Raw genomic sequence first — 26,292 nt, 5'->3', positions numbered from 1 at the left:
CGTATTGACCATTATGCCAAGGGTCATTGGGAAAGAAGGGGCGTCCATCGCTATTCACGTAGTATCTTGCTCTGTTTGGTCTTTTGCTTGCCCCGGCAAACAAAGACACCAGATACAAGGAAGCTCAGTTTTACGACCTCTTTCTTCCCCATCTACGTGATCGAACAGGTGGCAAGTCTCACTAGCCTGGAGGTCATCAGTATAGCATACCTAATCCATTTGTTGTCATATTATCTCGAAACGTTATCAAATAAACTCGCCCCTGGGATATACCTATAACTAGGAAGACAAAGTGATGAACCAAATGGTATCACGATATGATTACTCAGGTGCATTGTGAGCCACTGAATACCTTGCCTCGGAAATTTATAATAACGCAACACATTCCCAGATGGCAGGAAAACGCATCTAAGCACTTTTGGCATTTCCTATTTCCTGTATTTCGTGTTGATACGATGAATACGTACGATGGTCTTCATTCATTTCTTAGCAAATATGTTGACATCGAGAAGAACTAAAGATGTTACCGAACACAATGGGAACCAGGCCATCAATTTTTTCACCGATCACTTCACGCCTACCCTTCAATTCGTTTTTCGCACGCCGAGTACTAGCTGTTAGCAATTTCATTATTCTTATCCAGCAATATTATAAAATCCGCATCTGATCATTCCATCCATTCATCGGAAGGTCATTAATGATTCATATTCCACTCAGCAGTTTGTTCTTCTTCTAAATCAATATATGAACATGGCTTCTTTCAATAGAAAGTGACATGACATAATGGGCATATTTGCTTCTAGCTCACCATCGACTATTGCACTTGCTGAAACCTACTTTTTATCAATAATGAAGCCATGCATGCTTGAAAAGGAACATGGAACACCAACAGCGTAATAAATTTCATGAGTCCTATATAGAAATCGCCAATAATAGTATCGAAGATGCAAGTGCGAGAAGGAACCTTTTTTTGCCATTTCGAGAGAATTGGCAGATACCAGCTACTGATCGATAAAATACACAAGGTCAGCCACGCTCAAAGCCCCATATGGCTTATCACCTAGGTCAACCTTTACTGTCTTTACACCAGACAATGGAAGGCTAGTTACTAACTCAATCTTCAAGAAAATTGCACTCATGACCATGCACTCTCTTGAACTAGCGTTTCGTTTTTCTGTGCTGTGGTTTAAAGTTGCATATAGGCCTACTCTTACTCAATCACCCACGGCTGCAAAGTCATTAGTTCACGTGCCACCATGAAGTTGCCTCGTAGAATGTTTCTCGTTTAAATGATGAGTTAACCTTCCATATTGCATTTTGCTAACGATACAAAAAAAAGTTTCCATACCGAAGTAACTTAATATGATCCTACTAATACTATGATAGCATTGCCAGGACACCTGTTCTGACACTGAAATAGTGTTTCTTGATGATTGATGTGATCCTAACGACTATATACCGTGCCACGATTGGTATTTGCGAACATGGTAAACAGGCCAATACATCTTTATCTGTAGCAGGTTTTCTTTGTATCATCAATCCAATACAGGAAACGTTATATTCTACTAGATTGAACATCGCATGGGTTAAAGCCGGTCGTGTCGATGCATCGGCTTAATCCAATCTGACTGAGTACATTTACTTAGCGCAAATTCTACTCTATAAGCTTACGCTATTCAGTATGAGATTACGAACATACAGCAATCCTTCAGCAAACATATTTGTATTATTGAATCATGCATTTATCTGTAGCAAATCTGAACGTGACTGTCGAAGATAGCGACTTCGTAACATAACATCTGAGAACGATGCTGTTACAGTGTCAAGGAACACTGTATGCCTATTTCATATTTTTGGACTATACCATGGTAGCAGAGCGTAGTTCTTATCCCGTCAAGTCTTGTTAAACAAGTGGTTATTAAAAAATTTCACAACCATGGAAAAAGAGCACTTGACTACTTTCTTGCACATGGCACCTTTTGTTCGAGTCTTGTCGTGTCCTTCCCAATGCCATGAGTGAATTACATTTTTCATCAGGTAACCTTTCTCTTATGATATCGCCGATGTCACATAAAACATAAACCAGTTTGTAATTCAGCTCACCTGGGGCGTTATTCACTGGACGAAGAATATGATCTACCAATATAGACAGGGATTAAGTGCAACCTTAGTGACAATTTCTTCCTTGTATCAAATGACTCATTCGACACTTTGGTTCAACAACTCTAACCCATTGAAAGGAGCGACGCAGCTCAATGAAGCGCTTTTATTAGCAATGTTGTGTGGAATTTAAATGGCCTTCTTACGAGTTTGCTCCTTTTGACAGAAACGGATGACCTGTGATTCGTCTCTACTTGGCTTTCTCCTGTCCGTTCTGAACAATAAAAACGATTACCCATTGACAGGCAAATTAGAATGCATTAACTGTCGATAGTTTGTTCCCAAAGTAAAAAACTTGAAAAACTGGTAAAATTCCTTTTCCGCGTGCCGTAGTTTGTTAAATGTAAGTTAAAACTTCTATATCTCAGCACTTTCACCTGTCAACGCGCGATCGACTTTAAAACTTCTATATCTCATTCTCAGCACTTTCACCTGTCAACGCGCGATCGACTTTGTTGTAACGCCTGTAACTATTGTAATTGTTCACGTCATTTTTTTCTGTACTTTTAGATAAGTGGAGAATAAATGAATATCAAGTGAAAAATGAAAAGAATATTGAGATTAATGGAAAGGCTATTAATTTCTTTGCATTGGGCACCAAATGACCTTTATCTAGATGAATAAAACTAATGTACCGCATACTGTTCTCTTGGTCTAATTAGTCTGTCTTCCCCCTAGCATCACCACTGGCGGTCCTGAGTAGCACTCAGGCCGACGAGACCCACACGATACTTAACTGATCGATACTGAACTGATGTTCAATAAGAGATTCTGAGATCGATGGAACGTAATGTCAATGTAGGTATCACATGCGTCGCCCGGAGCTTGTGGACCATACGCCAAAATATGCAGCTTATCTTTATTTAGACGAATACGTATGTGACATGATCATATCATTGCATGGACTTTTACAGTTTGTTTGAAAAGGTCGGGGTTATTTTGACAATGCCGTGACAGTTCTTCGTTCCGTCAAGCTTGTTGGGACATCTACTCCATTATCTGTTTAGCTACAACAGAACCATCGTGTACTTAACGAGTAGGTAAATGGCGGCCTACATGGACCAGTGCGGTTTCTTTGCGGAAATGGCCAGCCAAGTAACTGGGTCCATAGAAGTCATTACCTGATATCCACTGAGAAGTTTCTGGGTCGTTTTAAATGCTCGCTGTGCCTACAGTAATGAAAAGCAGTATGGCTCTTATCAACTTACTCTTAAACTGGTATTGTCGTTGACTGAAGCACCCTCGCATTATAGGGCGATTCCCAATATCCAGCCTTGCATGTTACATCAAGGGAGGGGTACTCTTCCTGCGGAAGTTGTTCTGCTGCCGCCTTCTTTTTGCTTCAGTGGCAGTCCGTGTAATCGCTGCATGGATCATCAGAAAGGAATCGGAGACAATCTCGGTGTGGGTAAATACATGTTTTCCTGCGGCCTCCGGTGATCAGAGCAATAGCACAGCTGAGTAGAAAATATTACAAGTGTATTTACAAACCTATCGTCTGAGTTTGTTTTTAATTTCATCGATCAAGATTACATGCGTACCCAGTTTCCCGAGCATGCAGGGACTCAAAAATTGTTTTAGTAAAATGCGATGAAGATGAAAAAAATTGATAAAACTACAAGTTGATTTAGCCTCGGGAGTCATATGGCTGTGTGTACACAATCACGGCTTCTCTTGCCGTACCGAACAGAACGGGTAGCAGGTGGATAAGCAGTTATAAAGTCTTTGATTGCTCAATGCTGTCATTGCCTTTCGAGTGCACCTATACGGTGACGCTGCCGAGTCGTTGTCCTCTAAATGAGGCAGATGCTCACCATCAAATGGTTCAAACGAGCACACGAGATAATTGCACTGAACGCGATAGGCAAACTTGACACGGAATGTCACAATTTAATAATTTTCCGATACTGACAACGTTGAGTGAAGAAAAACGCTAGTGTTCTGTCAAAGCTTGCGAGAAAGGCTCCAGTAGAATTAAGACGCTGCAGGAACTCAATGCTTCTTAAGCGTCTACTATTGACTTAAGGCTTCCTTATTGCGTGTGTTCTTGCCGTGTTGATCAGGTCCTCGCATCTATGATGTGTTTTTTTTAAAGATTGCAACACCAACAACTGCAAATGGTTACAGCTTATTAGTTGTGAAGGACAGTTTTGCCATTTTTTGGGAGCAAGTAGCGGACATCAATGTAAATCATAGCGAGAGGAGGTCTGAGCACAAACACGCATTGGCTTGTGAAGCATTTTAGTTAAGCATGCAGTCTACGTGGTATTATTAGAAGGTGTTCCCTTTTCAATTACTTTTACGTACTGCCTATTGAAGTGCACTGTGTCCCATTTTCAGTCATGTCGAATAGCATAGCTTTGATTAGGCAGTGATTGCATTGGGTTGATGAAGGTGTGTCTCCAAGAGGTCCTGACCAAGTGACACTTACTGGGACTTGCAGGTGTGTCCCGTGAAGTGGGCTTCGATTTCCAATTCCAATCGATGATGTCCTCGACAGCTTCTGTTACATGTTTCAGTAATTTCTTTATGCTGGAGCAGCAAGCATATTGGTACTCAACTTGACTCATTGAGTTTTTTAATGTATCAAAAAACAATTGCAACTTTTTACTCACCAATTGTCTCAATAGATGTCTAATAAATTACCGTTAAGCGAGAATGTATAACAATATTGATTAAAACGTTCATATTTTGTTGGAAAATTCTTCGAAATGGTTAGTCAGTAGGCGTAATTGTTGCGTAAAGTTCCGCCATATGATGTAATGTTTTCAACGAATTGCTGAGTACAGCTGGCTGCGCAGATGTGCTGCAATCAATCACTTCGGATAATATTTGCAATTCTGTGGCATCAATATCCTTGGGCAGTTCAGCTGGTGATAGCTGCGAGAAATTGATTGGACGATGAGAAATCAATCCAAATGGTTCAGCGCGTTCGATAATGTCCTTGTTGGCCAAGACTGAATGAAATAAAATGATTGGGTTGTCAGAACGATCGATTTTGGTATTGTGAGTATGAAAGATCAGTTTTGTGTTGATAGTATTGACAGGTTTCGTTCTATTCTTGATCATATTGCCATGGGATTCTTCAGGCTTGGCTCATCTACCTAATTAGGAGTATCTGTAACATGGCAAATTGAGTGAAGAAAGATCAGTGTTACATTAATTCCAGCCCCGCAGGTGTGTCAAGACTACTTTTATTCAGCTTTCAATAATGGTTTGCCACGACAGTTTATCCATGCAGTCGGCCAAAAAACTTATTTCTGCGCCATCAGGTAGGATGAAAACAAACCTATCCTTTACTAGCTTTTTTGGTTTCAAGTTTCGTGAATACTAGATTGTAACCTAATGTTTTATTTATAATACATGCAGAGATCGTTTGAACTTCTTACTCAATAGAGAGAAGAGATAGTCTGCTCTGTAGAGATGAATAATTATGATATGTACTTTTATTGCCCGATAGTGAAGTCATCAAAAGCTCCATAAAGATATTCGTATATTTCTGCATTCTATACTGGCATTTGGCCAAGGAACACATTTCTGTCGCATATTTATGTATCACAAGTGAGAAACCTTCATTCTGCTCTGCGTTAAACTCTTCGAACATGGGAGATCAACATCTTGAAATCACGCCCTACCTGTAGAATCTCTGAAACCAATCTTGCCATCTTTGTTTTCTAACATTGATGTAAAAGTAACATGTTTGCCAAAAGCACTTATCATTATTTTAGTAATGCTCTGATACGATTCCCTGGTGGTGCAAAAAGCAGATAATGATGGAAGGCTAATGTCGGCAGAAGAAGTGTGTTCGGATTTTACTTTCGAATTGAGAGCTATCGTCACAGCAGTTAGTAAGACCCCGGGTAAGAATAAGCCAGATATGAAAATATCGTTAACAGCTGTTTTAAAGAGACACCTGATACTAGAAAGCTACAATATCGTATTGAAACATTGCTTTGGTCACGAATTTGATGACATTTTTTGGCGATTGATTTTGCAATTACACCAAGTTGCTCCAAGTTGCTAGCCACCAGTTGTTCGCCTAGCAGAGTTGATCAAATGGTTAAATTGAATTTTCTTGAATTCTGCCTTAAGGAATAAGAGAAATTCGAAAAATACCAGAACATGATGAACATACTCCCGCTTTATTTTCTTGTGGCTATGGGACATAGGAGGTAACTGAATTACTAAACTCCTCCTTCTTGTAGCTTGGCATGTGAAACCCGCCATGCATCCAGCGGTTTCCAACATTTTACATCGACTGTAAATATTTACCGTAATTTCTCCCGAAGGTTTATGAAGACACGGCTATAGTTCTGTGATAAGAATACAGGCATTCAAGTGATTTACAATCTCCTGTAATGGTCTAAGGTCATGATGAAATCGGTTCAAGTAGCTTCCATAAAGCTGAATATCGACAAGTGGCTCATTGAATGAGCTTTCTTGTTAGGCGGTGTGCTATTTACAAATACTGATGCTTCCCTCGTTCAAATGAAAGGTGTTTTTTTTCATATGTAATGCTTGCCGATGTTTGAGATGAAGCCGGAAGAATTATTATAGTTGTACATGTCAAGGACATTCATTTCGAATGGGTGTGCCGGATGTAATGGTAATATACAGGTTGGTAATTGATGCATGCATAAACAGAGAATTGTTATTGTAAACTATACAATGTCTTTCTTTCACAGTTATGTAGGTTAAGCCTGTTTAACATCCAGCTTAATGCTTTGGAATGGCCGACGCTAAAGACATTACGAGCTTTCACTAAGATTCTTCTTACTGTAATAACATTGCGAGACAATCCTATATGACAGATTTTACAAATATAATTTTTTCTATTATTTATATTTTTAACATCTCTCCTGTGATATACTGTAACTACTAAATTTTCGCGCCGGTTTTGTTCTTTTATTCGCGAAAATTTGTTTAAAAAAATCGCGATTTTTATTTTGACGGATTACAAATATTCTTTTAGCTTCTTCAAATCAAAAGATGTTTTTTTTGCATTTTTTTGGCAAAATCCGCAAAAATGATTTTTTTACTGCTTACACTGTATTCTTCTGCCATCGTCACAGATCAAGACATTGTAATTGGAAACAAGAACAAATGAAGTCGAGGAATCTTTATCATAACCGAGCGTTACATTTCCTTTGTTTCTGTATTTAGTAATTCAATTGTTTATTATTTCTATTCGGGTCGAGAACCGATGCACTCGTGTTCGCTGGGCAGTGGTAACCCAGCATCGGTTTTACCGCCATCTAATACAGCGCGATCAGTTGGTGTACATGATCTATAAAGGAATCTAAATTAACTTAACATTATTTACCTGGCTTGCTCAGGTTACTATGTTTTCCATTTAACATTCATCTACTTCAAATATCTGAAGACTCTCTTTGTTGACGCTGGAACTTGGGTTTCATTGGTTTGGGTATATTAGAAAAAAGCTTTTAGATAGGTTAGTTGGGTTGTGTACTTGCTTTGAAGCACCTCTGATAAGAGTATTGATATAAGCAATGGGCGATCGACATGTACTGTACTTATCAAAAGTATGATTTCGTGTATTTAGATAAACTTAATATGTCGGCTTACTTTTGGGACGAGGAGATGTTTAAAAACTATTTATCTATGGGTGACGAGCACTTACGGATAGGCTCCTAATCTACGTCCTCTATCTCCGCCTATGAGCTTCCAAATGGAATTATACTCAGTGTAGTTTATATTTGAGTGTCAGCTTCCATATACATGCAAGCTGACTTCGGGGTCGTTTGAGAACGTGGTTTTCAATATTTATATAAATATCGTTTGTTCGGGAGCCCAAACAAAACTTTAAACATGTATCGTTGAACTGGATATGGTTATTCAGAAATATGCTGCGACAGCTAAAAACCAACTGGAACCGTGGATGGTCTCTATTCATATGCCGTTGCCTCAGACAATAAGACATTCCTCTTCCTTTCGATTGCACCAAGACATTCATTGCTATAATTACATCATAGAAAAAAATCGACCTGCTTTTTAAAGTTCATTTCCTGCTTCGAGGGAATATAGAGAAATATGACCCCAACATCGTCTGTTGAATAATTATTTAATTCTAGGCGTAATCCAGCTACGTTTTTCTGAAGTAAGCACCTCGATAATAGCAGCATTGTATTTGTAGCCGCAAGCGGTACATTCAATTCAACTCAATACTGTCGGGTGTTTTTCACCTTCCATTTATATGTAAGAAAAAGATTAATGAATTGGTTCTGGTATTTTTATGAACATTACCAACTTGTGATTACTTTTTTTTTGAAAAATGAAGAATGTCTATTCCAGATTGTCTACATCTGAATATGATATGAAAGTGTTACATGTATTTACACCATGGAGATTGCCTGATGTGCTGGCTGGACTGACTATCGACCAATAATTAAGAGCTTTTGCTTGCGGATGTTTTTGGTTAATTGTTTCCCATTATGTATCACGTAAAAACGAATGAAAATGCCCAACGGGTCTTTGTGTATTGATGTTTAATATACACTTAGTACCATGATGCAATTGTGGTGACTACTGACACGAGTTACACTGATATACGCAGTGCGTTCACAATATCACATTATCAACAATGCTTCCGTTTCTTTAGTGTGTTCGTCTGTGCATTAAATGCTTTGGTATTTCCACAAAAAAAACACATCATTTCGACACACAGTAAGAGTAAGACTGGTAGGGTTAATCGGACAATCAGTGAGAACATCAGTTTGATCAGCTGTCATTGCTAAGACGCCTGTAATGACCATCAAACCTACTAGCTTTTCGCTGTTGGTCCTCATGTGATTATACGTTAATTACTACATTAGGCCACCTAGTCATCCACCGCTGCTTAAGCCGTCATTGCCAATATCATCCGGTCACCAGTCAGGTCGCCTATAATCATGTCCGATCCCAACTTCAGAGTTGGCATTCTAATAACTCTCCTGTCTCGATATATCAAATCAATGCTCCGGTCCATTTTCAGTCACGTCAACAGTAAATTATTGATGGTGAGTTAAAGTTGTGACTGTGTTCCTGATTGTGGCAGTGCGACCTGCTTAGTGTCTCTATCAGTCAGTGTGTACGGCAACGACATATTGAGTGAATGAGCATTAATTTGATACTACTGTCCGCAGTAATGAGCCACGATCGAAGTATTTGTACCAGTCGAGTTATGACATATCTATCGACGATGTCAAATGACTGATATGATCCATCGTTTACAAATATAATAGCACAAAGAAACATTTTACTGAAGGACATAAATTCCCTACAACATGTAAATAAATATCACCCGACTGGTTTTAACAAAAGGAAACTCAAATCTGCATAACAAACAAGGACAATCCTTCAGGGCTCACCCAGTTGACCTATTACATAATGGCAATATTGCACATGGAGGACCCACATGTCACAATGAGCAGGCAAGACACTAGAAAATCCTTCCTTCTGAAATAACTATAATACAACCAGTACAACTATAGGGTTCAATAGGATCTATATACATTGGGTAAACTTGGCAAAACGTTAGAGGGCCATAACAAGACTGCTCCTCACAGAAAGAAAGACTTGAAAACATGTATGAAAAGAAAGAAACTAAAACCAGATAGAGTTCAGGAAGGGGTCTTCCTTCCCAAAACGAGGGCTCAAGTAACCTGGGTCCGAGCAAATAAAGGTTAATCCAAACTTGGTACCAGGAAAAGAAAAGTTAAACATGGAGGGAAAATTTAAACTGTGGTTAAAAAGACTTAAGTTTCAAAAGATGTAAAATGGCCGTTACAGTGATAAAAGTTTGGCGTTAAATTTAAACTATTCATCATCTTGCCAGGTCTATTTTCTCTCATTTGATTCTCATCATGCCCTATTTCACGTAAACACTTCGAAAGCTATTGATCAGGATGACAATCCGCTCTATCTCTCAAAAGATCTCTCTTGATTATCTCAGACGAGATCGATCCTGCTCTGTCGAAACGTGGCACAATCTAAAAGGCAGATATGCGAACAGAGTGACAGGCTGATATCCGAGGCTGGGATTGCCTACATCGTCAGAACTGTATTAGATACCTCTAAGCTGGCCGAGGTTTCAGTGGTGAAAGGCAAAATCAGGAAATGCGACACTGCTTTGGATGATTGGAATTATTTGTTTTCTGTCATGACGTGTTTGAGTAACCTCTGTAAGAAATGGTGATACCTTAAGATGTATCCCTGCGCCAACTTTGCCGAAACGTGACATTTGTAATGCTTGCAAATTGGATTCATTACTTCAGGAAGATTCGCCAAGACACCACCAATGGAGATCAAGGATTTGATGCGGCCAACGTTGACGTCCGAGTCACATTACACAGGGAAGTAAATGCAATCTCTCAAATAGCCTCTGCCTTTAGTACGAGAACAGCGCACCGTAACACGTAACACACTTTTCTCTTTCAAATGCATAACCTTCTTCCATCATCTACTCTACATTTACCAACTCCATCAATAACATTCCAATTCCGCATCTCAATGATATAATTAGTTTTCTATTCCTTTATATAAAAATATGGGGTAATTGATTTTACATGTAGGTTAATGCTGTAAATAGCAATTCAATCATTTCTTGTTTAATGGGTGATTGTCTAATTGGTTCATCACGAGTGGCATTGGATGTGCCAATATTGAAGGTGCTATTGCATCAAGGTTGTAAAGAGCCACTTTTGTCTATTTCAAAAACATTCGCGAAAACGAGGCTGATGGAAAATATATCAGGACAACAAGGAGCCTCAGAGCCAAGTGGTTAACGTTGTTGGCTTTCACGGAAGAGGGCCCGGGTTCGATCCCAGAGAGAACCCAATTTTTTATTCCGTGATGAACATGCGTGGCTTTCAAGGAACTGAAATTCCTGTCTCTTCACAACACGTTTATGCCTCAATATTAGATTAGGTTAATGAGGTTCTGTCGGTTAAGAGCCGTGGTCCCTCGCACGTGAGTATCAAAGGTGGACAGTAGCCAATAGTGGACTCCATTATCTCCGGCAATAATCCAATAGGGTTATTAGGCCGGTAATATTGATGATACAAGGTTCCATGTTTCACACACTGACCATACTTCCAACCGTTATTGTATTCACACCAGCCCTGGCCCTGGAGAAAGCTACAATATACGGTGTTGTCAAAAAACGATAATTTTCTCTCACAAAATGTATTTGGTCATTAGGACCGCCAAATCCAGTGGTCGTGGTCTGGGTAGCGGGGTGGTCGTGTTACCGGGGGCCTTATAATGGTAATAAGAGAGGAAACCATTCGGGACCGGCGATTCTTGGTCGTCATAGCAGGGTGGTCGCCGACTGGGGTTCCACTGTTTATTATTTACATGCATAGTGAAGCTGTGGTAAGCTAAAAGCATGCCGGTTCTATATTCCCAAGTGGACACCGATTATCGAACCGCTAATGGACTGATCCTCTTTTCAATAAAAGCTATCAAACATATTGTTTTGACAGGACGTCGTATGTTCAAATTGGCTTGTCTGTACTTTATATATTGGTCAAGCCGATAGCCGGAGAAGAACAAGTACATGTACATCCTTCTCAGAACACAGTGAGAATTTTGTAGCTATATGTTTAGATGAGTTCTCTGTCGATTTCATATATGGTAATGTTTTATTGAAGAATCTATCAGCTGAAACAGAGATAGTCGAAGTACAGTCGAGTTGGTTAACAGGGTGTTGGGCGAATTTGAGACGAGTGTGGTTGGTTTCCCAAGTGCGGGCATGATGGCTTGTTTGCTCTTCCCTGGCGGGTCTGGTTGTAGATAAGGGAATCTGGGAGCTTTTGCTGTAAGGACACCCTGCTGTATATGGGTGGATATACTTGAGGGTGATTTTCGGTTCATCAGAAGATGTGTTCGCACTCTCTTCCATGTCCTGATGTATAATATACAGCAGCCTTAGAATGTGCGTATCAAGCTATATTGAGGAAGCCATATGTTTCGGCTGGCTGTTACGCACAAAATATTCGTTTAAATTATTTGTATCGATGTGATCTCGTGCATCGCCTCAACACCTTCAGTACCAATAGGTTAGCATTGAAAACAAGGGGTCTGTTATTTCTGACAAAAGATGATTTCTTTCGAAAATCAACGCTGCATTATGTCATGATAAATCAATCTATATTCTTATTAGTTTACCGAAGGCGAGATGTGGACTTTTAGCAATTCGTTATTTGATTAGTGTCAATCCATGACACCATTCTAATATCGAGGCGACGCAATATTCCATTCTTGTCAACACGTCGTTGTGGTAAAAATCCAGGCGTTGGTGTAAAAAGAATTTGCCAGGTGACTAAAGAAATGCATAGAAATGCGCTGAACGAAATATTCTAAGGATTCCTTAGAGTGATCCAGATCTGGGACTTGGTATCTTGCCGTATCAGATATAGCCTACTTATTTAAGACAGGTTTATCGGACCGAATTCCATTGCGAAGACTCATTGAAGCTTTCAATGGTCCATTGAGATTGGTCGGGAGTCAGCGCCCACTCGATTTCGACTTCACGGAGCTGATGGATCAGTTCTTTCAAGAAGTTATATGTGAAAATGCCTCTTATATCATGATCGCTTGGTTTCTGTCACCTTTCAATCTATTAGTAGCGACATTTCGATGGACTCTACCGTGACTCTTTTGGTAAAACCTATATATTTTGCTGAATATGGTAACAGGAATGGATCGCCCTGCCTGTGACAAGGGACTATTCAGTAAGATCGCACAATATATTGGACAATCGAACTCCCATTTCTCATCTTCCCTTCATACAAATTGAATGACCTGGAAAATTGTTTATCAATGGAAAAAAACAACATAATTCTTACCTTGGCTGCGTTGTTATCGATCGCTGGAAGAAATCCGGCCATTCTTTCATAAAGACTACTTTAGAAAGATGATCGCGTCATCTTCCTACGGATGTCATAGGCGCCTCTCTCCTTGAAACTAAGCCATGACTCCTCTTTTAACTTGTGCAGCTTCCTGTTATGTTCAGACCAGACACTATCAGTCTCTGGGGACCGATCACGTAAATTCCATCAGCCTGGCTTTGACAGATGAGGCCAAATCTACAGACTGAGCGCGTGAGATTCTAACCTGAATTGGCAGTTGTCAGCCTGATTGGCCCCTCTCTTAACAACAAATTGGGCTTAGACATGACCTGAATGAAGGTAACCTATGTAACTATCTTGGCCTCCTTTACCCAACCCGCGTAAAAGATGTACACCAAGCCGCAATGTGTTTCTCATTATTTCCAAAGAGGCTGCACTTCAAGACAAATCTGTCTTCGGTATCTGTATGTGGCTCAACCGATCGGAAACTCTTGAATCTATACATGTACCAACGAGTTCTATGGCAATGTTATCATAGAACTCTTGATGTACCCAAGGAAGCTAATGGCCTTGCATGGTCGGATGACCTTCTCAATTACTTTAAAAGCAGTGTCTGGCCAATATAGCCTTTGTCAAGAGAAGCCATGGAATCTTTCAATCGTTTGCAAAAGCGATGACTTGCCAGGAAATTGTCGGCGGTGACTCGATAGCAAAATGTCGGCGATGACTCGCCAGCCAGAAAATGTCGGAAGAAGTCGGGATTTTTGTCGGATAAATCAGGAAAAAAGTCGGAAAAAACGTTTAGAAGTCGGAACAAGTATGAAAAATGATACTTGCTCATTATAGATCCATGCAGCTGATGCTGTTAAATGTTCTTTCTTGTTTACATCTACCAATCATGATAATATTTGCACGTTACTATTTTAGTCTGACTTGGATTACATCCAGAATCGCTTGGCTGTAGTCCATTCAGGGCAGGCTGAGTATTAGTATCCGAAATGACCGTCTTCACATAATGTAGGAACCAGCAATGGACATAAAATACCCGTTTCTTAGGAACTCAACTTTCTTTTTTTTAATTGCAGAAAGTTCACATATTCGGTCGTGGATATCAAGGTAGTGAAGATAGGATAACATCAACAGAACGGGTAAGTAAATATCAACATAGTCTATCCCTTCACTCGTGCAAAGGAAAACTACTTCATCAGAGAGAGAGAGAAAGAGGGTGCCGCATGTCTTCTTTTCTAAGTCCAAAGCTTCAATCCTAACACCTCAGAGTGGTGTCAAATGCCTTCTTGTGTAGTGCACACTTCATAGATATATGAAATCCGATATTTTATAAGCATTTCATTTTGCCCCTGAAGTTCCACAACACTTAAATCATCAATAATAGGCTGCAGTCGATATCCCTCTCTTTCATCATTCCGCTAAAACCCCTAAGTTTAGATATTGACGCTAAAGGCCTTGATAATGTGAAGTAGGAAGAATCAGATAACAATCAGGCATTTGTCATTGTCATTGGCCAAAGGACATCCGAATCGGAATTAAACGAAAGAACGAGTGCTTAAAGCAACTTTTAAGTAATTAGAGGCTAGTAATACACTCCTTTGCAAAATTAAACTTACGCATTTGAGGTGTAGGCTACCAGAAATTGGGTACGTCGTAGTTTTTGGGTGAACGAGTCTTTTTCACACCAGACGACACTGTCCAGACATGGTAGTCAAGTTGATATAGTCCCGCGGAATTGTAGTAAATGGGACCGTTTAAAACTGGCCCTGTCGAAAAAATCTCGAGGGGTCTGAGCCAACTACCAAGGCACTAGGCTATAGTGACGCTAATGCAGTCAGATATAAACAGGCATCCATTTTTAGTGTTGTGTGTCTTTTTCTCTCGACGGTATTGGCTATTTGAAATGCTTTCAGTTAGTTGTATTTATCAACCATTAATCTCAGTCCTCTGGGTAAACACAAAAGCGTACATTACGGGCCTTATTTTCGATACAACTTATTGCTAAATATTGTTGACAATGACAATGAATGATGGTATGGCAAAATAGCGATGGTGATGGCGGGTGGTGTTCAAGTTTACCAACCTGCCTCGTGTTTACCGTGATGATTCATCTTAAAATTATTATCATATCACGAACGATTCCTGATGTTGAAATGATAGGTGGTTGGCTTGGTTGATTTGTATGAACATGAAATTGGATCTGTTGTTTTTTCGTGCTGTCGTGCTGAGTGGGATCGGTTCATACGAAAGAAGTCAATCAACTTTGTCAACTTGAATTTAGTTGAATTATTGAACCTGCTTGAGGAAAACACAATTTTTTTATCCTCTGCTCATCATGTCCGCAAAACTTTGCGCAGTGAGAATTGAAAATGCCATTGCAAGAAAGTTATTTAATGCCAGTTTTGCGAATATTGAGTTATAATAGGAGAACTTCATCTCTTCTTCTTCGTGTTCACTCCTTGGATAGTCAGCCCTGTTGGCCTGATGAACTCAGCTGTCCTCTCCGTTTCTGCCTTGTATCTGTACATCGACCCCATTTGGCCAGGCTTCGGGCTTTGAGCATTGGGCAGTCCTGTAGTTTATGGTTCGTTGTCATCGGCCCGATGTTGCAAGAGCATAGGTGGGTGCTACCCATTTGGTACGTGGGCTTCGTGCGGTGGGCAGTCCTATCGTACATGGCTCGTTGTCATCGGTTCCTATAGTTGCAAGAGTAAATACGGTCAGTGTTTCCTATTTGACTCTAATCTACGAGAACCTGAAATGTCAGATTTGATTGCTTGGGTAAAGGTACTCTAACCCTCATCACCACCACAAAAACCCATCCCCCTGTAGCCTGTTGAAGACATCTGGTCCGACCCGATACTATAATGTTTACTACCATCAGATCAACACAACACGGCAACGCTTCGACCGTCCTAAGCAGTCTTCCCAGTATCAAGTAATACCGGCCTTCTCCTAAGCCCCAGTGTTACTATCTCAAGTCGGCTAATAGTTTTGTCATCGTTATCGCGAGGTATCGATCCAATGCTAAGAACAACCAGTAAAGCATTAGCTTAAACATCAAAGTTCATCATTACAATGTCAAGAAAGCTCTCATAAGTCGCAGTATCGTGTATCTGTTCCGAAGAATATTTTTGCTACTCTCTAGAGATTTCCGAAATCCTGTGATACTTGATATGCATATCTAGCGTATTTTTCTCCGGGTGTGTTTTTGTTAAACGATGGCTTAGTTGAAAGGAGATTTGAGTTAATTGTTGACGCTTGTACCAAGCACATTATCTGAGAAGAAACTATCATCCGAATCGGTTGAATTTCGTGTAACTTTCGAATTCGGAGCTGATTTGGTAAGAAGCCGTCTGAGTACTTAGTAGTTTAATCTAGGATGTGCCAGTCTGGTTACTCTATAAGAATAGAGTCAGTGGATTGGGCTTACGCTCCGCCGAAACTGTTCTTTGCCTGAAAATTGGTGATTCTAATGCTACGTTCAGGTATACATGTCTAAAAGAAGACGACGTTACATGTGCCTTTGCCTCGAGATAAAAGCCAAATCTTCAGGCGCCCTTCAGTGGCATCTGCCTATTTCCGTTCATATTTATATGTACGTATATGATTCAATGCATTTCTTTTGATAGTACCTACATGCTTTGTACATAGTCGCCAAGAACAGTATTGGCGATGTATCCCATACCGTGCAAGTCCCCATTTTCTCAAGCAATCCTGATCAAACTAACAACACTACACAGCAACAGACCATCTTTCGAGATTAAAACATCGCCTCTGGGGGGCACGTTTTTATATCGCCTTCAGAGTCGCGACTGAAAAAGAAACGTGTCGTTCTCTAAGAGGTGGCATCATCCGCTTTTTTCCTAATTAGTAATAAGAAGAAGCCGGATATTTGTTAGATCGTCTTGTTCATTAACTAAATTTTGAAGTTTCGCAAGCTGGAGGCTAGAGTACTTGTGTCGGTCGTAGACATCATACTGAGACCGTGGGCGAGGCGACTCTCGCCATGATGAATTTAATTCAAAGTCTGATCATTTTACTTCTTTTCAGTGGCAGCTTCTAACATCTTTCCCTGGAATCCTGTTCGCTCCTCTCCACGTGGCTGCGATGCGTGTACGATCATCCGCCCCCGGCTCTGCTCAACCCTTCAGCGTCACCCTGTCATATTTGTACTATCTGATGATCAGTTGTCGTTAGGTCCCTAGCAAACAGTGAGGCGACTCGTCGAAGTGGCGGCATCGTGTTCAATTTCCGCCATTCGTGACGTTTACATGATAATTACACTCTCTAGGATTTGTGGTCGTTCCGTAATTTATTAACCATCTTGATTGCCATTGGCTACATAAGACTCAGTTTTGCATGCAGTTCACGTTGTCCAGTTCACGTTGTCTAACGTGCACTTAAAGAAAGAAGAAGCCATTTGCAAAGATGAGACGCCGACAGCACAGAAAACCTTACCGCATTGTTTGATTGTGGGTGAAGGTGTTTGGATGTAGAAACAATAAAAAACCTTGATATGAACCTTTCCCCCTGACATCTTTCAAGAAGTCTGAAGTATCTGTCACATACACCATGCAGTATGGAATATTTCCTTCCTATAGCTTATTAATTCAGCAAGAAATGAGATTCATTTCCCGTTGCCCAGAATAGCGAATGGTTTGACCTCCCATCACACCGCGATATGTTTATGTACATAACAGAGGTGTCTTATTCCCTGATAGCCATCGTTCTTTATGTACCAGCACTGTATTCTGAAAGTCTATGTCAGGAGGAAATATCGTTATCTCTTCTTGTTATTTCACACGATGTTACCAGTTTCTATTCTTGTCGGGGTATCAAAGGACAGTTTATTTCAAAGTCAACTTACGTCATAAAGCGCATTCTTTTGCTTGTGGTACTTCTCCATCGGAGTCACAGTGTTGACATATATTGTATGATGAGGTAGAGGAATGACCATTATAGTTCTTATTGCACAGATTTCATGCATATCATTGTTTATAGGTTGGCTAAAATAGGATAACCGCATAAGATTCTGATAAGCTTTACAAACACGAGGTGGTGTTAACATTATAGTTCTTATTGCACAGATTTCATGCATATCATTGTTTAAAGGTTGGCTAAAATAGGATAACCGCATAAGATTCTGATAACCTTTACAAACACGAGGTGTGTTAATGTTAACGTTAAGGCATTTTCCATAACACTTCGCGAGGACAGCTTATTCAAGCCAAAGCCTCCTGATCAACATCACGAGTATAAATGTACTGCTAACAGACATCCTCTAAGTCTGGCAGAGGCAAATCCCTTGTTTTTGACCTGCCTCGGATTAAGCTTTAGAAAAAAGGGTTGCTTTTGTAAAGAGCTGCCATTCTTGAGTGTTCCCATGTAATGATGTGTCTCTTCCGGCATTGTTACTGGCTATGAACTCGCGTCACCAATATCTCTAAGCTGTGTGGCTGTCCACTGCTGACTTCACTGGTATAGAAGATACAATGATGAAAGAAAAGGGCAGTTCGAAGCGAATAAATAATTAAAAGTGATTATCACGCTAGAATACTCGAACAGGAAGGGTGGAGTCTACTGTTAATTTCCAAATTTCTGTAGCCGTTTTTACAAGTCACTAGCATATACCCGTGGCGCGGGCTGTTCGAGGTATAAAAATCGGATTGTGTGGGTGCTGGTATGTTGTGGGTTTGGTGTAAATGGGGTGCTGGTTTGTGAGTAAAATCTCCGGGCGTTATCTATATTTACGTCAAGGCGACAGTGGTATATTGATATTGATGATATGTTACTCAGAGTCATAAAATTTCCACTGTTTTCCACTGTTTTTCTGTGTAAACTGTCTCCAGTGTTGTTGTTGTTGCTAACAGTAAACTGTGATGCGGCCTTACTGGAATCCCCTACTTACTTATACTTCTAACAACAACAACAAACAACTACTGCAACTACCAACTACTGTACATGATGTGATCATGAAAACTGGACTACAAAATGCATGATATTGTCGCAATGACTTTATTCAAAGTACACAAACATACCTATTAACCTCACTTGTGTAAAACTACATTATGTCAGTTGATAATGGATGACAGTAGAGGTAAAACCAGGCTTATTAGGGTGTTCAAGTGCAACTCGTCAATTATAATAGTGATTGAACACTCAAACATGTAGGTCGTTAACCCATATGGAGGCAAACACTTAATATTTCTTTGTATTTGTCAGAACGGAAAACAGCACTGGACCTATTCCAGTAACATGTACCTTCGAAGCCAAGCTCAATCTACAAGTAGAGCCAGTTGGATCATCTTCACAACGTCGCCTGCCCATTTCTAAAATACGTTGCACGTTGCCACCAATGAGTGATAAGATATCTGTAAAGCGTCGTCATTGTACTGCATTGTCGACGTTTCTTCTTGTAATGTAATACAAACCCCAGTCCTATGACGCTTAGATTTTTCGGTTGTATTGGAGAGTTTAATATATCAAAGACAGTGACAGCTTTTCCCGCTGCCAGTGTGCTTCCTGATTAGCCAAGACAGTCTACGTTCAGTGTTCAACACGCGTTTCCTTTGATAAGGCGTTTAGCACTAAAAGTAACAGACACGAGCACTGATGCTGGAATCACCTCAACGCTTGTGATAATTCCAGGCCGACATAATTTTTACTTACAGAGTCCCCTGTGTAAATGACACTATTGATATCCAGCATTGTTCACAAAACTTCGCCATATTTTAACCGCTTTATAAATAAACTACATACCAGTGCCAAACGTTTTGTTTTTCTCGTATTTTATAAACTCTGATCATAACTAATAAAACCTCGGAGGTACCTTCGAAGCCAAGTGTTAACTCTGGTTCCTCTCCCTATTCCTCCATCTACCTGTAGACTATTTATAACATGATTGACCTGACTGTTTAAGATATAGACATGTACAACCTTATCCGACACCGGCGAATAAAAATTACTCGTGGCCGAAAAATGTTCCTGAAAAATTACGAAAACATCGCATTCTCTTATGAAAACGGAATGAATCGTTTAGATTTATCGCTGGCAACTATCAATATTTGAAAACTTCATTATAAAACTGAAAGAAATTGCCAATTATAAAAAGATTTAGATACCTTTTTCTTCCTAGTTTATGGGCAACCGGTTTCTCATTAGAGGATCAAGAGCGTTCCCTCTTTACAACCCAAACACGGTGCCAGTCTTCCGTGGTAACTTCTCATAAATCGGGAAAGAATTACCCGTGGACGCAGATGCGGTGTCGTCCATCATTAATGCATCTGATTTACAGCCTGTGTTGGCAATTTCAAATTTGATGGCCGATTCAATAAACCTGCTAACGTTCCGTGAAGTATTGCTTTCCGCAGTCGTCCATTATGCTAATTCATTCCAATTGCGGCCATTTTTCTCTCACGATGCTTCTTAGTGTTTATGATTACTTTAAAATTACAGTGGAACACCGGTAACACGACCACTCATGGGACCGAGGTAATTAGGCCCTTTGGTCGGGTTAGAGGGGTGAATTTAGTCATTTGGACCCCCAATCCAGTGGTCGTGGTCTGGGTACCGGGGTGGTCGTGTTACCGGGGGCCTTGTAATGGTAATTAGAGAGGAAACCATTCGGGAACGGCGATTCTTAATAGTCGTCATAGCGGGGTGGTCGCCGACCGGCGGAGTTCCACTGTATATACATTTATCTTTGGCCAGGCATGTTTCTAGTAATAGATTTTTATCATCAACTTGAAGAAAGTGCAATGATCGTGACAGCAGCCATTATAGCTGTCATTTTAAACCTGTAATGGAATATTTCTTGTTTTAATATCACGTGTCTTAGTTATTTGACGCCCCTTCAAGATTACCAACAAAGCGTAGCGCGACATGTGTCAAGCGCTACTGAATAGAGTTGCATCTTGTGATCACATTGGTGTTCATTAACAAGTGATGAAGCATTCAATCCAATTGGTCTTTTGGTCCATTGAAACACATTGACAAGCCAGGAGACGCTAGTGATCTTGAGTAGACACCATCAGCATACCCCTAAGTAATTCTGTGTTCCACATGCCCCAACCACATTCCGATCTGAATCACTGTACATGCAATTTGTCTTAATCAAAGTTGAGAGAAAATAACATTCATGTTTACATTTTTAACCGACTTTGGGTTAAAATAGACTGGCTATGTTTTCCCTAACAGTAACCTTCTTGTTGTCTCCTTACAGAACATCATTCAATTCCCCGATTTTTTAACAAGGGGTAGTCGGTTATCAGGTTGTCAACATTCGTAATTTCATTGGCATGCTCTCACGCAGTTCTCATGCTGTGAACGTGATTAACAACGAAAGGCTGTGTTGGCAACACCATAGATTCAATTTCGAAATCTCTGATGATGTTTGATATTTGCTAGTGCCTGTCAAAAAATAATTGGAATGATAACTAACTAAAACAGCTAATGCAATTGACAAAATTGGTTCAGGTGTCATAAGCTCATTCACAATGGACTATGATGCCCACCATTTATTTTGGGTTCCCGTATCAAATCGCCATGACGTTGTTCAGGGCTCAAATCGACATTGTGTAGATATTCCATGCAGTTATACCTTTGGCGTGATTTAAATGTGATTAGCTCTCCTCCTCAAATGAAATACAGCAAAATGTCATGTTCGTGACATGTTACCTCCCAGGTGCACCAAACTATCTAATCTGCTTCCTTTCTATTCAAGACATCGATTGTTGCGTTTACTGACATACCTCACCTTTCATCTTTATTTCTAGATTTTCAAATTTACGTGACTCGAATCATGACATAATCTGATTTTGCTAATCTGGTAGTCGATACGTTTTAGGAATAATTTCAAAATAATTCAGATTACAGTTTCTGACGCCTGAAGAATTTGATCAAGCTTAAAGAGCGCTGGCTTCGTTTCTAAGATATCGTACAGTGTTTATTTTTACTCGCGATGATCCGGATGTGTATCAGCTTGAATAAATGAAAGAAGTTTTTTTTGCTTGAATGGAATACTCCGACCAAGACATAGATAGAAAATGCTATACTGGTAGAATTCTTTCGAAATGTGTGAATTTTTCTGATTAAAGTTGGCGATTGGCCCAATCCATATTTATTGATATTAATTTGTTGGGGCTGCAGTCTCACTGGCAGAAATGTACAAGGATCATGTAAGACTTTGTCGATCAAGGTGTGAGGGAGCATCATCTTGCCTGAGACACCTTGCTATAGGGCTAAGATGTAGTGGCAGACAACAGTTACAATCATCACCATTTTCATCGTGTTTAACATACGACGCTATCATAGTCATCACTTCTTCTCCTTTATTATCATCACTCATCGCTAATATCAACATCGACTGAACTGGTAAACAAGTAAAAATCTTTACGTCGGTTGCTTTGGGCATTTCTGGACGAGAAACTTTTCCAATCAAATTCCTCCCTGACGTTCTTCGCTAATGTAATCAGGAAAAGCAATCAATTTGTATGGGGAACAACCATAAAGACCCGAACCCAGTCATCGGACAGGTCATTACATTACCCCACTTTAGGGACAGCCAGTAGTAATTCCCAAAGGGTACTACCACATAAGTTACATTTAGGACCCGCATAATGAATTATAAATGTCTCAGCTATATGGGAGCTTCGTTTCCAATTTTAGCCTCAGTGTCTCGAAGGAATGAAAAATTATCAGTTGTGGCTACTGAACCACCTAAATGAATACTCTTAAATAATTCAGTGGACGTGTAATTGCCCCTAAATGTTCCCTGGTTGTCCTGCAGAGTCATAACGATGCTCAGGGAATCATAGATAGGAAATATTAGTTGGTGTACGTGTCCCTCCTAATCAAATTGAGCCACGCCGATTCATCCTTATCAGTGAGTATTATATTACCAGTAGTTTGTGCCACCAAAGTTGCAGTGAGTGTCCAAGTTGAAATAATCTTAGAAGAACTAAAATGACAATTTTAGTTGGATTATGACGATTATCACTTTTTAGTGGAAGCATGACACGAAGAGACGTCCTAAAATAAGGAATCGTGTCCAACAGTATTCATAATTGGGGTGACCCAGCTATCGTGTCGGGAGTAAATGACGATAAATGAAAACCTGTGGGTGCATGGCTTTGACCGGAACGTTTCTGAAGCCTGTCTGTAGGGTGTCGGGGAAGGCGATGGATCACCCGCATATCCCAACCTTCATCGCACTTTGGACAAGATTTGAATTGTCGAGTTTGTCCGACTACTCCTAAAGATAAGGAATATTATTACTGCCTCTATCTATTCATAAATCTATTGCTGACGACATCCCAGAAGCCAAGACATATTTGTTACAGGACCATTGACCGCCAGGCTTTGGTGGTGTCTGCATCCTAACAGCAGCAACTGTTCAGGCACTTGGCTAGCGTACTGTTGGGAGCAAAGCTAGACTGGAGAGGAGATTATAATTGCTGACTATGTTGTAGGGACGTTGCGTTGGGACTACATGCAAGTTCTACTGTTTCTTGCGACCTACAGTTGATAGATAGCTACTGTTTATAGTCAATGTCTTTTGAGAAGTGAACCCATAACGCCTTTGTTTGTTCTAAGATAATTTGCTAGTCGCAGAAACAGATACATGTTCATGCTTGTGCTGAAACTATTAACAATATCGTGTGACGATGTTGGTGTCTTTCTATTGGTTATATGACCCATCGCGCATGCGCAGACAATGCAATCACCCCTTGTGTCGTATGTTTCTTCTGAATGAAAGAAAAGCTGATAAGTATTGGGATGGATCAGATGATGAAACGTCCAGGGAACTGGGATTGTGATATCACCCGCCGAATCCGGGGTACAGGGAAGGTTAGCAGCTGATGAGAATTTTATCATGTAGGGTTGTATGCGTGACAACTATGTGTCGTATCTATAAGGATATCTCAATGTCTGATAGGGATGCTGGCCAGTTTATGAACGTGACATCAACCATCTTCTTCAATCGTATCCTCTTATATGTAATCTGTCTCCGTACCTGGACACAAGTAAGGGACTATCGTATTGATCACTGTCGGACAAAAAGTACCTCATCCGCCATTCTTCTACCTTACACCCCACAATGAGGATAAACTGTCCGCCTACAATACTCAGATATCTCAGAGAGAAAAATAACATCCTTCCATCTAAAGAAGAAATAAGATACGGTCCACTGTGTTCGTCGACAGCACAAAGCCAAACGCGCACCTTGCGCAAAGGTAATGCATGTGATCCGAATTTCAAAAGGATGATGCAGCCCTTGTGTAGGCAGACACGCCACTCTCTATGTTATCATCATTCTTATTCCTGACGTTTTTTTTCTCTCCAAGATCAAGATCACTAGGAAATAAGGAATGTGATTCGCTAACGTATTGTAATACTTAGATGTCAGTGATAGAACGATATTGAAGAGAATGAAATAGTCAATGTTATTTCAATGACACTCTAATGCTCGATAATGCTCACCCGTGCCACTCAGCAACTGCCTCAACTATTCTCGCTTGCTGCGACAGAATATTTTTACCAAACCATCTCGTATCGATTCCCAGGGCAGTTCAATTGTCTCTAACCGAGTTTGTCATTAGTGTTACACGATTTTACCGATATGAAACGAAGATATCGCCCTGGCTAGCTTTCATCCTTTTGAAAGAACTGTAAGTTATTCTATTATCTTACCGGGTTTGCGAAAATCTTTGAAGATGCTATACGTCATTCCGTTGTCTATTTGGTTTAATGTTTCCCTCGGCCAAATTTGTATCGGCAGGTATTGTCATGATATCCCCAATGCGCTCTCTCACAAATTGGAAAGACGAAGCTCGAGCTGGGTTTCATTTTTCGGGCGGCGGCAGCGCTAAGTAATTGGGCTTTTATGCCACGAACTGCGTCTTGTCCTCTTCATGATTGTGACTGTTCGAGAGATAATGATGTATGTGTACATCTTTTGTCATGGCAGAGAGCGAAAGCTTGACCGTCATTGTCAATTAACTTCTAAAGGAACAACTTGATTCGTCATTCGCCAAATGACCATATTCTTTTTCTGAGCCTCCCAGCTCTCTCAGTGACTATAGAAATGGTTCTTCCTTGTTCGATCATCATCGTTTCTGTGCACTTTAAGAACAGAGCACTTAACATGCTTCTGGCATAACCCGATCTGCGACCTGCGGGTGTCAGTTTCGGGTGAAAAATAACGGCGCCCGCTCTCGACTGCGGAACCGATATCAAACATCGAGCAATTGATATGCAATCGGCCGATATAATCAGTATGGCAAATCTCACAATGTTTGCGGCAAATACAACGTCCCCGATAACTTGATACCTTGCGTATTCGATACATGTTAAAGACGTTCGTTAATCTGGTAAACGGAGTAAGGACCAACTTGGACCGGTTGTTAACCACTGATGACCAGGAAATTACAAATTCGTGGAGCATGGGAAGAAGATGTTTGACTATACCCCTGCAGGAAGGACTGCAATCATTTAGTTAATTGACCAGACCTCCTTTGGTGATGGTAAGAGGCGAGCTCAGGCTCTCTCCAAGCTGACAAGGTCTGATAAATGTTGAGATTTGTTATGTGTTATTACGCACTATGAGGCAAAGATTAGATGTAAATATTCACTAGGATTAAGAATCCACTAGGATGGACGACGACGACGACGATACTGATGATGATCAAGATGACACAGCGAATTGACCAACAAATTTATGGAGCACTACAGCCTCGCGGAAGCACTCCAAACATTCATTGAGGTGACCGGATTTCTTCAACAGATTGTAGCGAGCTCTTATCGATAGTGACAATCTGCTGTCTCCTTCACCATAATGTTTAGTGGGTCGCGGCGTGGTTTGAAAGTAAAACTCGGTTAATATTAACGTGGTGGGATATTCCCGTCACACACAATCATTGGAGAAACAAGTTGTGATCTCGGTCGATGGCGATACCGATTTGTTAGCGAAACATGAAGAGGCAGGTATCAAGTCGGCGGTTGTTGACAAAGTAGCAGTCAAGCATGCACTAGATTGCACCTGATGTCACATTGGCGTCACATTACAGTCTTCTTTCTGTCCGATCTCACAGCAGGTGGAATAACAATTTTTTATGTCTAGCATATTCCACCCTCTTATTCTATGATGGTCATATCGACCGACGCTTCATGGTATATCTCCGATTTCTGAGGTTGTATGAGTGCAGTTCTATGGTCAAAATCTAGGAAAATCGACACTTTTTAAAAGAAATACCACGAAACTGGATAATTT

General features: G+C 40.4%; 1 protein-coding gene across 2 annotated transcripts in view; it reads left to right on the top strand.

The window, feature by feature from the left end:
* Positions 1–26,292, top strand: part of LOC135483860 (FMRFamide peptide receptor frpr-18-like) — a 52,020-nt gene that overhangs the window by 16,546 nt on the left and 9,182 nt on the right. For both annotated transcript variants that reach the window (XM_064764910.1, XM_064764911.1), the window contains exon 2: positions 14,096–14,158. The gene's annotated coding sequence lies outside the window, so the exon portion shown is untranslated. The remainder of the gene's footprint in view (positions 1–14,095; positions 14,159–26,292) is intronic.

The sequence above is a fragment of the Lineus longissimus genome, chromosome 2 (assembly GCF_910592395.1).
Source record: "Lineus longissimus chromosome 2, tnLinLong1.2, whole genome shotgun sequence".
In the NCBI taxonomy this organism is placed as follows: Eukaryota; Metazoa; Nemertea; class Pilidiophora; order Heteronemertea; family Lineidae; genus Lineus; species Lineus longissimus.
The sequence above is the reverse complement of the archived record's forward strand: the minus strand, read 5'-3'. Positions and strand labels throughout refer to the sequence as shown.